This window comes from Lepeophtheirus salmonis, chromosome 5, assembly GCF_016086655.4.
Source record: "Lepeophtheirus salmonis chromosome 5, UVic_Lsal_1.4, whole genome shotgun sequence".
Lineage (NCBI taxonomy): Eukaryota > Metazoa > Arthropoda > Copepoda > Siphonostomatoida > Caligidae > Lepeophtheirus > Lepeophtheirus salmonis.
The window spans coordinates 22,520,545-22,532,118 of NC_052135.2; the positions used below are offsets into that span (position 1 = coordinate 22,520,545).

At 29.6% G+C, this 11,574-nt stretch overlaps 1 long non-coding RNA gene across 1 annotated transcript; it reads left to right on the forward strand.

Moving 5' to 3' along the window:
• The first annotated feature begins 1,411 nt into the window (after window positions 1-1,411).
• Window positions 1,412-3,585, forward strand: LOC121118037 (uncharacterized). Its single transcript, XR_005864315.2, has 3 exons — window positions 1,412-1,989; window positions 2,643-2,714; window positions 2,920-3,585. It is a non-coding gene; the product is annotated as an uncharacterized lncRNA (long non-coding RNA).
• The last annotated feature ends 7,989 nt before the right edge of the window (window positions 3,586-11,574 follow it).

Consider the following 11,574-nt stretch of genomic DNA (forward strand, 5'->3'; position numbering starts at 1 on the left):
TTATCTCAACTAGCTTGAAGGTAGGTATAAACATCCAAGCTAATAAGGATAATACATGTTTTAATTAAAAATAATGGCAAACTATTTTTGTGCATTTGTGTGACCTAATTCATATAGGTATGACAAGGGCCATCCCTGTGATGTTGATTATATAATATATATACATGTATACTGTTTAGGCTGCTAAAAACTTTTAAACATGATATTTTCTGTGATTATTGTCCCATAAATAATCCCACTGATGTTTGCCATTACTTTTAATTAAAAATATGCATTATTATTGTAAGCATTGGATGTTTATATTTTCACGATAGTCGATCTCAATTGATGGCAAAGTTATTTATTGGCTGATATCTAAAAAGATGATACTTTGAGCAAAATTGCCTTCATAGAAAAGCTTTTTCAGCAGATACAGCAGTTTCAATTGACGTCAGCATGGTTCATAATGGCCATTTAGGGTGTCCAAACAACAAAGTTTTATAACACTAAAACCATTTTTTTAATTAATACTAAGAAAAGTTGTCAACTATTGGATGGCAAAATGAGATCAACGAATAAAAATAGGTAAGCCTAACTGTCTACAAAAAATATTATCCCTCCATTGCCTAGTTTAATTAAGTATATGATCCTAAAATGTATCAAAAATATGTTATTACATTGTTATACAATCATATTTTCATAGTGTAGATAAAAATTAAGCATTACGATGGAAAGAACAAGATATTTTCTCCTCATTATCTTACTTTTCTTCTTCTTCCTAATCGACAAAAGAAAATTTAAAAATTGTACTCATCCCCTTATTTTGGAATTTCAAAAAAAAATAACACTTTTATTTATTTCAAGTAACAGTTATAGTATTCAATGCAGGTATTAAGTATTTTTTATTCTGAAAGCCATTTGATAAAGTTTTAAAATTTGATCGTTTGACAAACTATGAGCCACCAAGATGGTGTCTCTTTTAATTATGATGTAATAAATGATACCAAGAAAAATGTTGCATAAAAAAATACATCCGTAAGATTAAGAAAGAACGGGACATCAACATTTGTGGACCAATGTATCCCCAATTTTTACTCATATTATTACATATGTGGCCGTCAAACAAAAATATTTTTCTCAAAATTGAGTGTGGATTAAATTTTTAATCTTCAACGAATTATCGTCAATTTCTATCAACAAATTATTCTGACTAACCCTTTCAAGGAGCAGCAAATTGCACTTAGATTAGTCAAAATTGGTCCTCGCAAGAAAAGAATGAGAAATGGATAGATTTTATAGAAAGGCTTTTAAATCTCTTAAATCAAAACAAGGTTTTAAATTATATTTAATATTCATGGATATTTTAATTCCTTCCATTAATTTGAATACAAGGCCAGTAATTGACTCAAAGATGTTTATATATTGGGCTGTATATATACATGAAGTAAGAAAATTAATTGGGATTTTCGACTTATCTCGATTTTTATTCAAGATTGTTTTTATGTTGACGCACCACATATGTATGATATTACATGTTTTTAATAAAATTATAATAATTCATATTGAAATTTATTACGACTACTTTGTGGATGTAAGCTTTTGGAGGAGCAATAATATTTCATTCCTTCAAAGTCATAGGGGGCCCCAAAAATATGTATACATTTTATTCATGACGTGTATACATTCATCCATCTATATATAGATACTTCATCCTTCAATGTCAGCGGTTTGATAGTAGTAGTCACAGCACATCTTTTATTTGCATCTAACGCCCTTGGTTACACACACACAGCTGATATGGAAGAAGAAGAAGAGAGAAGCTAGTTGTTACTTGTATATGATCGGGATAAAGATGAGATCATCTTATAAGTAACTCATTTTCTTTCAATGTTATGTGTTAATAATATTAATAATTACATGCTACTATCTCTATCTGAAAAGTAAAGTACAGTCACAAAGTAACAAAACACGTCGTTTCTTTCAACAAGAGGAAGAAAATGCCCATAATCAGTAAGTAATTAATCAATTCTTCACAACTCCCATGGAATTATTATTCAATAATAATCGACAATAATTTTTATCAGCTTAACAAGAGCTAATTAGAACTGAGCCAGTCAACTTTCTAAACATTTATCAGTAGAAAAACTAACAGCTGACAACAAAATGAACTTTTAATTTTTATATTGCGCTTTGCAGAACATTGCACGTCGTGACCTTTTTTAATTTTTTTTCCTTCTAAAAGAAACAGAAGAGCCCCAAATTATTTGGTAGTTCTAAATAGGGAATTACTCTTCAATAATTGTTGAGAATTGCTCACAGCTTAACAAGAACTAATTTAAATTCAACCCATCAATACCTAAAACGTTAATATAGGGGTTGAATAGTAGAAAACCGGACAGTTGACAACAAAATATATAGTTACTTTTATTTTTATGTTAGTGGGGAGACTTGGCTATGAAATAAGGTAGAAATAACAGCTGTATTATTATAGTGGTAAGAAATGAATATATATGAACTCTTAGTCTTAAGTATCTATATGATATTAGTATATTAATAAGAGTATATTTTTTTTTTTGTGACGAAGATATCAAGATATAATAATTAATCAACTCTCAATTATTCCATAATACGGCCTTTTAATCACGTTTTCTCTCTATTCACAGTTTCTAAGACACTTTGCCGAATTGACACTTTGGGACTTCGGAATAGAGGAGTGTTGATCAAGAATTGACCATGTACATATATGCTCCAACACATTTCCATTTAAAAAAAAACCTTTTTAAAATTTATTTATTTATTTGTGGGTTGTCATGATTTTTGTTACAATGGTTCTAGCCAACAGTTGAAGCATCTTCATTATGAAATGAATTAATTATTATTCATTAATAAAAATATTATTTTCAAATAATTAATGAAACATTTTATTTTTTGAAATTGAAGGAGCATAAATGGGAATCATAATGACAAAGTATTGGATCATGGATCATCATCAAATATATTTATCATTTTTTTTGAAAAAGTGCCCGTTCAGTAAAGTATGCATGAATACGTTTCCCTATACTTTATCAGTTCTATGATCTAAAGGACTCGAGGCAAAGATTGGACACTCAGAGTATGTATTTCCTCCTCATTCCTGATTGGCTTAAAATGGCCAGCGTCAATATATTCATAATTGAAAAATCTTAGAGGCTTTCAATTGAGTGAATTTAACAATTAGTTTAGTTATTTAGTATACTTGCAATATATTTTTCATAATGTTTATGTGTAGTACAGCGATGTAAAAATCGGTCAGCTACGGATAAAAAGTATCCTTTCTCTTAAATGAAAATCTTTAACATTCCAATGACATAAATAGATAGAAGTTGCGGATCGATGCCATGTGCACACTGAACTCCAAAGAACCAACCAACTTGATTATTTATAGAGTTTTATTATAATTAATTATTTAAATGTATTATATTTCTTATTAATATTATTTAAGTTGATTGTATAAAAATAAGATTTTTCAGAGTTCACTGAAGTATGTAATATTTAACGAATAAATTATATTCTATTTGAAATTTGAATTTATTTATAAATTCTAATTTTTAAGTGAATTATATCTCACCACCGTTCTGTTAAACAGAAAGATGTTTTTTTTTTTAGTTTTAGTTTTTTTTGTGCGGTAGTCCTTTTTAAAACCAAACTGAGATCAAACCTTAGTCACCAGTTTATTGATAACTTTATATTTTTTAAATCTTATTTTAATAATGATTAATCGATCATCAGTCATATTTATTTTATTTTAAAATAAAATAATTAAGAGTTCATTTTTAAATTCTGATAAAATTTATTTATTTATTTCCATTTTAATATTTTACCCATGATGCCGTAATTTTTGGAGAGTTCAATCTATGCATTATTTTATCTCAGGTAAAGTATGCAATTCTTATTTTATGTTTATACATTTTTTACCATAAAAAGGGACTCAAATGACAAACTATAATATGTCCAATATCAATAGAATCCATTGGATTAAAGGTGGGTGGGTGAACTGGATATTTTTATTGTTGAGTCATTGATATTTGAAATTACAGTTAATGCAAATGAACATTTCTTTGTTTATACCTACAATGAACATTGTGCCATAAAAGGAATGAAGAACTTTTATGATGTTTGCTATATTACAGTCATTTTAAGTTGATTATGATATTCAAATCATATTGAGAAAAATAAAAATAATAATTAAAACCTTATATTGATAATGTCTCGAGGCCTTCATTTCAATGGTTCAATGGTTTGTGAATAAACTGTAAATTGGGATCTTTCTTCTTCTTTTTTGTGCAAAATGAGGAAAATAAAATGGGGTTATATATATATATTAGTGTTGAAACTCGATGCAAGACCGATTTTTGTTTTTGTTTCGGTTCTAAATTAGTTTTTTTCTAGAAAAAATTGGACTGTTTTCTAATTGTCGACGAATTTTTTGTGTCTCCATGTATAAAAAAAAAGATTTTTATGGGTCTCAATCTTTTGACCGATTTTCTCCATTATCCAAATTTATGATTTGTGCAAAAATGATTTATGGAACACAGTAACTTCATATGACGTCATTGTAGGTTGATTTTTTGAACAATTTTGAAACTCAACTAACATCCTCAAAAATTCATCTATAAATTCGGTATTAATCGAATTATTAGGTCCAGATCGAATTTGTTTAAAGGAACAAATTAGTTTAGTCCACTGAAAATTATAACGGTTTTAGACTTCCATAGGATTTACAGAACAAATACCAACACTAGTATATATATATATAAGCAAAGGAATATTGGAGTTAAAATAAGAAGAAGTAGGATATAAAAAGTGGTTGAACGAGGTGGATTATGTATAAAGTATTGTAGATGTACGTATATCAGTGCACTTTACATAGGTGTGTTAGTTGCAACATTTGATTTATTTCTATGCATGTATCTCAACACAAATTACAATTCATAAAAGGATTTAACAACAATCAATGAACTCTTAAAATAACGATCAATATGTATAAAGCAGATTGATCAAATTTCTATGCCTTTTTTTTCCTCAGTTGTATGACGTATGTAGGTATGTTCTAGGGGTTCTCATTTCCCAGGAAACAAATTATCAAATTACGAGATCCTATTAGTAATTTATAAATACAGGGAAATTTAAGTATTTCTTTTTATATTCTAAGCAGAAATATTCAATTTTAAGTTAGTTATATCCCTTGATATATTTTCAATTCCCATTGCCTTTGTTTTTATCAATATTTCTAATAGTTAGGATTGTAAATCCTAAGCATTTTTAGTGTCTCAAGTGTTGATGTTGTTGACAACCTCAAGGAGGATGTTTTTTATTTTCTATAACTAGTATCATTATTCGTTCATCTTTGAGGAGAAAAAATTTAAGTATGAAGTGTAATCATGAGTGTGTGTGCTCATGAATGACGGAGAGTAAAGCTCAAGAGATATTAGTGTAAGTTCTTTTTGGACGCGGAGTAGAATTGAACATTGGAAATGGAGTAATTCCTGTCTATGACCTTGTTTGATACGGGGTGGAAGTACTGTTTATTTATTTCATCTCAGAGATGCTTGCAGCTAATATAATGAAACGTCATGACAGCTATGCTGCTCTCCTTTCAAACATTATACAAATGTCCAAGGATACCATGTTAATTTTCAGTTTATACTTTTTTACATACCAAAAATAGCTTAGGATTGACAAACCTACTAATGATAAACAAGTTGTTTTTAAAGTTTTCGGATACAGCTTTTTTGAATTCGGTAATATGGTTTGGTTTGCAAAAAAATAAATTAAATAGTAAATGATAAACAAGCTAATTTTTGGTGGAATATATATAATAAAAAAACCAACACTTATCTTATGGAATAATTAAATGCAGTATTTCCCGGCAATTTTTCATGGATGGTATAACCCAGGATCCCGAGAGATAAACCCTATTATGTAAACGCAGAATGGAAGAATGAGTTTTTCTATTTGTTCAAGTCAACCATCAATCTATCTATTAGTTTTGTTATTATTATTTACTGATGGATATTCTATGTAAACACAAAGAATTCATTCAATGTATGTAGTAACATACATAGATAAATTTAAATCTTAAAAAAAAAAAAATATATAAATATATTTATTTTGTAAATACAGGGTGGTCTAAAATTGATAAAAATCACAATCACATCTACTACTGAATTTACAAGATATCAAAATGGTTTTGGAATTTGTCTTGAACAATGTTAGTCGTTTGAATTGGGGTCCAATACTGTTGAAAGCGGATCGGAACCTTATGAAAGGTAATATTCACACAGTTCAGCACTTATTTCTCAAGTGACTCTAAATAAGCGGAAAACGTTGCCCACCGGATGACGGGGGGCTTTGGCCACCAATAATGGTGAGTTATCTATGGTCACTTTAGTCTTCCCAATAACAAAACTGTGATTACGTTACTTCAATAAATTAATAAAAAGTCCGAATACTCCTTGAGCGGACTTTAAGCCGAAAACATTGTCAAAGGATAATTTGCCGAAGGACAATTTACCGATCAGACATTTCGTCGAAGGACCATTTAGGAAATTTGGACAAAAAATTAATATTTTAATTCAATTTAAAATCAAATTATTCTAATAGGTATTTTTCATATGCTATATATGTCATATAGGTAAATTATTGAGTGTTCTTTTCCAGAAATATATTTTATATTAATTAATAAACCTTATATATGCATTTCACGGTAGTGGTTCACTGTAAAATTATTGTGGTAAAATGGTTGCAGACAAAATAGTTGCCTGGTAAAATTGTCGTGCACGCTATCATTGTGAGACAAAGTTACTGGTATGAATATCATCGCGAAGCAACGTCAATGTAAACAATATAATTGTGAGTAATTTCATTGCAAGACATTACCTATTATCGTGTGCAATTTCGTTGCAATTTATATTATACATATTCGGATGATAAAATTATTGAATAATGAAGAAACTTGCCAGGAAATACGCCGTTTAATATCCCCAGACCACAGGTTGTACAGGTGAAGTGCTGAGTACCAAAGCAGTTTAAAATCTATCACTTTTGCATTTCTAAACATTTATGACCCTTTTATAATTTGATATAACACACACAGAACCAACGGTTGTGTAGGTGAAGGGTTGGGTCCGATGTAGGTGAAATTCCTTCGTGGCGGATTCTCTAAGTATCAAACAACCCTTTTAATATCCAAAAATACACCCCGATCCTTAGCTTGTACAATTGAAGTACGGGGCCTCAAAGTTAGTTTAAACTCCTCCGCCTCCACGTTTCTAAGCATCAAGGATCCATTCAATTTAGCCCATAGGCTGTACAGATGCGTTCTTGAGCCTGAGGTAGGTTAAATTACATCTACTTCCACGTAACTGCTTTGTACTATTTTGTGCAATGTTTATGTGATGTATGAAGTTAGATAAAATTTATATACTTAAAAATATAATAGGTATGTGTTATACATGAATTCGTTATCATTTGAGTAATGAAGTATCCGATTTTAAGGGATGGCTTGTACATACTTCCTGGGCGGGGGTGTATCATAGAAAATTAAAAGAGGTCCTTGGTGCTTAGAAACGTGGAGGCAGTAGAGTTTAAATGGAATTTTGGCACAACACTTCTCTGAACAACTTGGGATGTATTTTGGATATTAGAAGGGTTCCTTGACGCTCAGGGAAGTGGTGGACGAAGGATTTAACCTGCCATGTGGCAAATCAGCTCATGTATACAACCCATGGGCAGGGATTAATTATAGCATATTAGAAGGGGTACTTGATACTTAGAAACGTGTAGGTGGTAGATTAGAACTACATTCGAACCACACACTTTGTTGTGCTTTTTAAAATGATCATTAAAACACATAAAAATATTTTCCTTCAAAAGAAAACACATTTATTTACCTATATTTCATGTATAGTATATCCACAATACTTATTTATCATAATCTCATTTTAAATGGAATTAAAATATGCACTCGTATTTATCAATCAATTTAATAACATTTTTTGGGCAATTGTCCGAAATAGATTTTCGGCAAAATGTACGTTTGGGAAATTTTTCTTCGGCAAAATATGTTTTTGGCCAATTCTCCACGAACCCGAATAATCATATAAGAATAACTCAGTAGATAATTGATTTTGAAAAGGGGTGGAATTTAGATCTCGTTTAAAAACATCTAATATTTTACGCATTTAAAAATAATGAAAATTATCTGCTGGGAGAATGACCATATTGTGTTTTGGATAATGGACATGGAGGTAACAAGGTTAAGAATCGCTATTGCAGAGGAAAATGGGTTTACTGATGTGCTTACATACACATATTGCGGGCATAAATTCTACCTTTTTATTATTATTATTGTCCTTATTTATTTATTAAAAAATGTCCATAAAATTCTTTGATGTGAAGTCCAATAATAATAACATTAAGGGATAAAAAATGCTTGTGTTAGTAATTTCGTGATTCAACTCGCGGTCAAAATCTGGACTTTTTGGATTTTGTAAATGTTGAAGATCAGAAAGAGCTGGCCTCTCTATGCAAACCTACTACATCCAGGTTTTTTTATTTTCATGATATCATCAGCATTTCTGGGCCTATATATTCAATAGAATTAGTACTATAGAGTGTGTGATGTAGATATAAATTATACGTGTATAATTATTAGTAGTGAAAAAAAAAAAAAAAAAAACATGCATATTTTCTTAGCTTTTCATATTAAGACAATATATTTTACAGCTATTTCGAATGGTATGATGCAATAGTTGTATGTACATAAATAGTTATACATTCATATGAAACTAATTAAAAAGTTATGTACTAATTACGTATAAAAGTAAATGAAAAACTACGCCCTTTATAAATTTCCATGTTTCTGCTTTCAATCAAATAGTATTGCGTTAGCTCTTGAACAAAGGGATTCATTCCTTCTCTCTCTCTTTCTTTCTCATCGCATCCCAACAAAAAAGATATCTCTTTAAAAGTTATGTATGAGTATTGTGCATTAGGAAGGTTTGTTTTTCAACTTATTTCGAATTTCGGTCGCTGCTAGTGCGCTTAAGTGGTCAATTAGTAAGACACCCACTGCAAAGTTTCCTGTTCAACAATTTCCTCTTTGGGTTGCAGCAGATTTTGATTAAAGTTTGAAAAAGGCAAATATTCAAATAATGATTAAAGTAAAGTATTACTCCTTATTTTGTATAAAATCAAATTGCTATACATTTTGCTAACCTATGAAAATTTTTCCTTTCTAAAGTCACTCTATAGAGAAAAATAATATAAAAAATAGTTAAATAGACTCAGACCAGTACCAATTTTTTTTTCAGTTCGGTCTGAAGTGATTTTTTCTTGACCAACTTTGACTGATATTTCAGTCCAGACTGAGATCTCAGATCGTAGATAGAAATTTAATCATATTCAAATCATTGACTGATTTAGTCGGTCTTAATATATAGGCCAAATTTTTTTGTTATCAATCTATGGACTAACGATTTTTCCCCTTATCCTGACGTATGAATTTTAGATATAGGATTTACGCCACACATTAATATGACGCTATTGTAGGTCAATGTTCCCAATTTTGAAGCCCAGATGACATCCTCAAGATTTCATCTATAGAATCGGCCAGGACCGAATTTTAAATCAAACCATCCAGGCTAATTTTTCCTTTGAGATATATCTTGACCGATTTGTTTTTTCAGACCGGTATTAACCAGCTAAAAATCATAGAGGCTCAAGCTGTCCAGGATTTTCTTCCTAAACCCCAAGAAAAAATCAAGATAAACTTCTTTTATATAAAACTGCGACCTTAATATGGCCTCGCAATAAAGTACTGCAATTTGTTTCTGGTTATTTTCTTACCAAATGACGACAACTTTTTTGAACTAGTTAGAATCAAAATTTGAAAAAAAATGAAATACAAACCTCCCTATTGAGCATGAACATCGTACAAAGTAAATGATATAATGAATCTGATATTGTATTCCTAGTTCTATTAAAAACCATAATATTTTCTGTTAAAAAGTATTGTTTTCTTAATATTATTGTATACATACATTATAAGATAATAACGATAATAATTCACCCACAGGATGTTACTGTCTATTTATTAAATAATTATAATATTATTTGTTGATATTAATGGGATTCCCTTTTCCATCCTTTTGTACCCATAGTCTTATTCCCTTTCTTTTATATTATAGGTAGGTATGTAATATTCTACATTTATATTATATAATATTTGTCTTAATTGTAATAATAAATTATTAGGATTTCTTCGAGTTTTCAATGACATTGTATTTATGTATACTGTGCGTCAACGTGAAATCCATCTTGAATAAAAAACAAGAAAAGGAGAATATCCCTTTTTTTTTACTTCATATGTACATACAGCCTTATATTTCTCTGACATATGTGAGTCAATTATAGGCTTCGCACTCAAATTTGTTGGATTAGTTAGGATACCCAATAATTTTAACTATAGTGTAGAAACTTTATTTGGTTAAAGAAACGAATACTGGCCCGGATATGGACCTTTTCGATTTCTCATTCCTTCATCGTTAGGATCAATTTTGCTTGTTTTAAGTATAATTTGCGAGGGTTAGTAACAATAGTTTGTTAATATAAATGGACGATAATTCGTATAAGAATACAAATGTAATCCAGGCTCTATTTTCAGAAACATTCCTCTGGCCTACTTTTGTTTTGAAGGGCCACATATGCAATAATACATATATTCTACTTTTTTTTAAATCCCATTTCAGAGTGAATTTCTCACTTTATGAAGTATAATATTTTTCCTGATATTTTTTATTAATATATGAAGTCAGCATTGTTGTTGATGTTGTACATTTTTAAAGGGACTGAATAATAAAATTTTATAAGAATAGCTACCCTTTTTACAATAAAATTAAGGACAATCTTGAATTATTGCCGTGTATTTGGATACTAAAATGGAAATGGGAAATACTTAAAAATAAGTTTATCATTAGAGCTGTATACAATATGACGTACCAGTATGTAACAAAAAGAAAATATTTAATTAACTTGGTAACTTTGGCAATTTGAATAATATTTTGGAGAAGATCTGCATAGCTGTCGTGACGTTTCATTAAATTACGTACACGCAGCTCCTATCAGAGAAACGAAAAAGACCAAATTTCATTCATTATATAGCAAGGACATATAGGCTGGACTGGGGCGTCTGCGGGGTAATATTTTTTAGGCAAGGGTCTTGTTTTTTGAAAAAAGAAAAATAATAATAATAATTATTCCTTCCTATTTTTCAATATTCAAACCAACAGCCAGCAAAGAGTATTAGGTTTTTATGGTGATCTCTGTCAGCAGATATGTCGTCTTTTCAAAGTTGTCGACTTATATATATTTTTTTCGATTTACATTCAACAGGAACTTTCACATCTCCAACTATAATTTTTTGATTTGAAATAAATAGAGAAACATGTGTCTGAATGACAGCAAGTAAGGGTCTGACTAATTTTTTTAAATGAAAAAAAAATATATATTAGGTTTTTTTCCCGAAAGTATGTAATTTTTAAAATTTTGAATTTT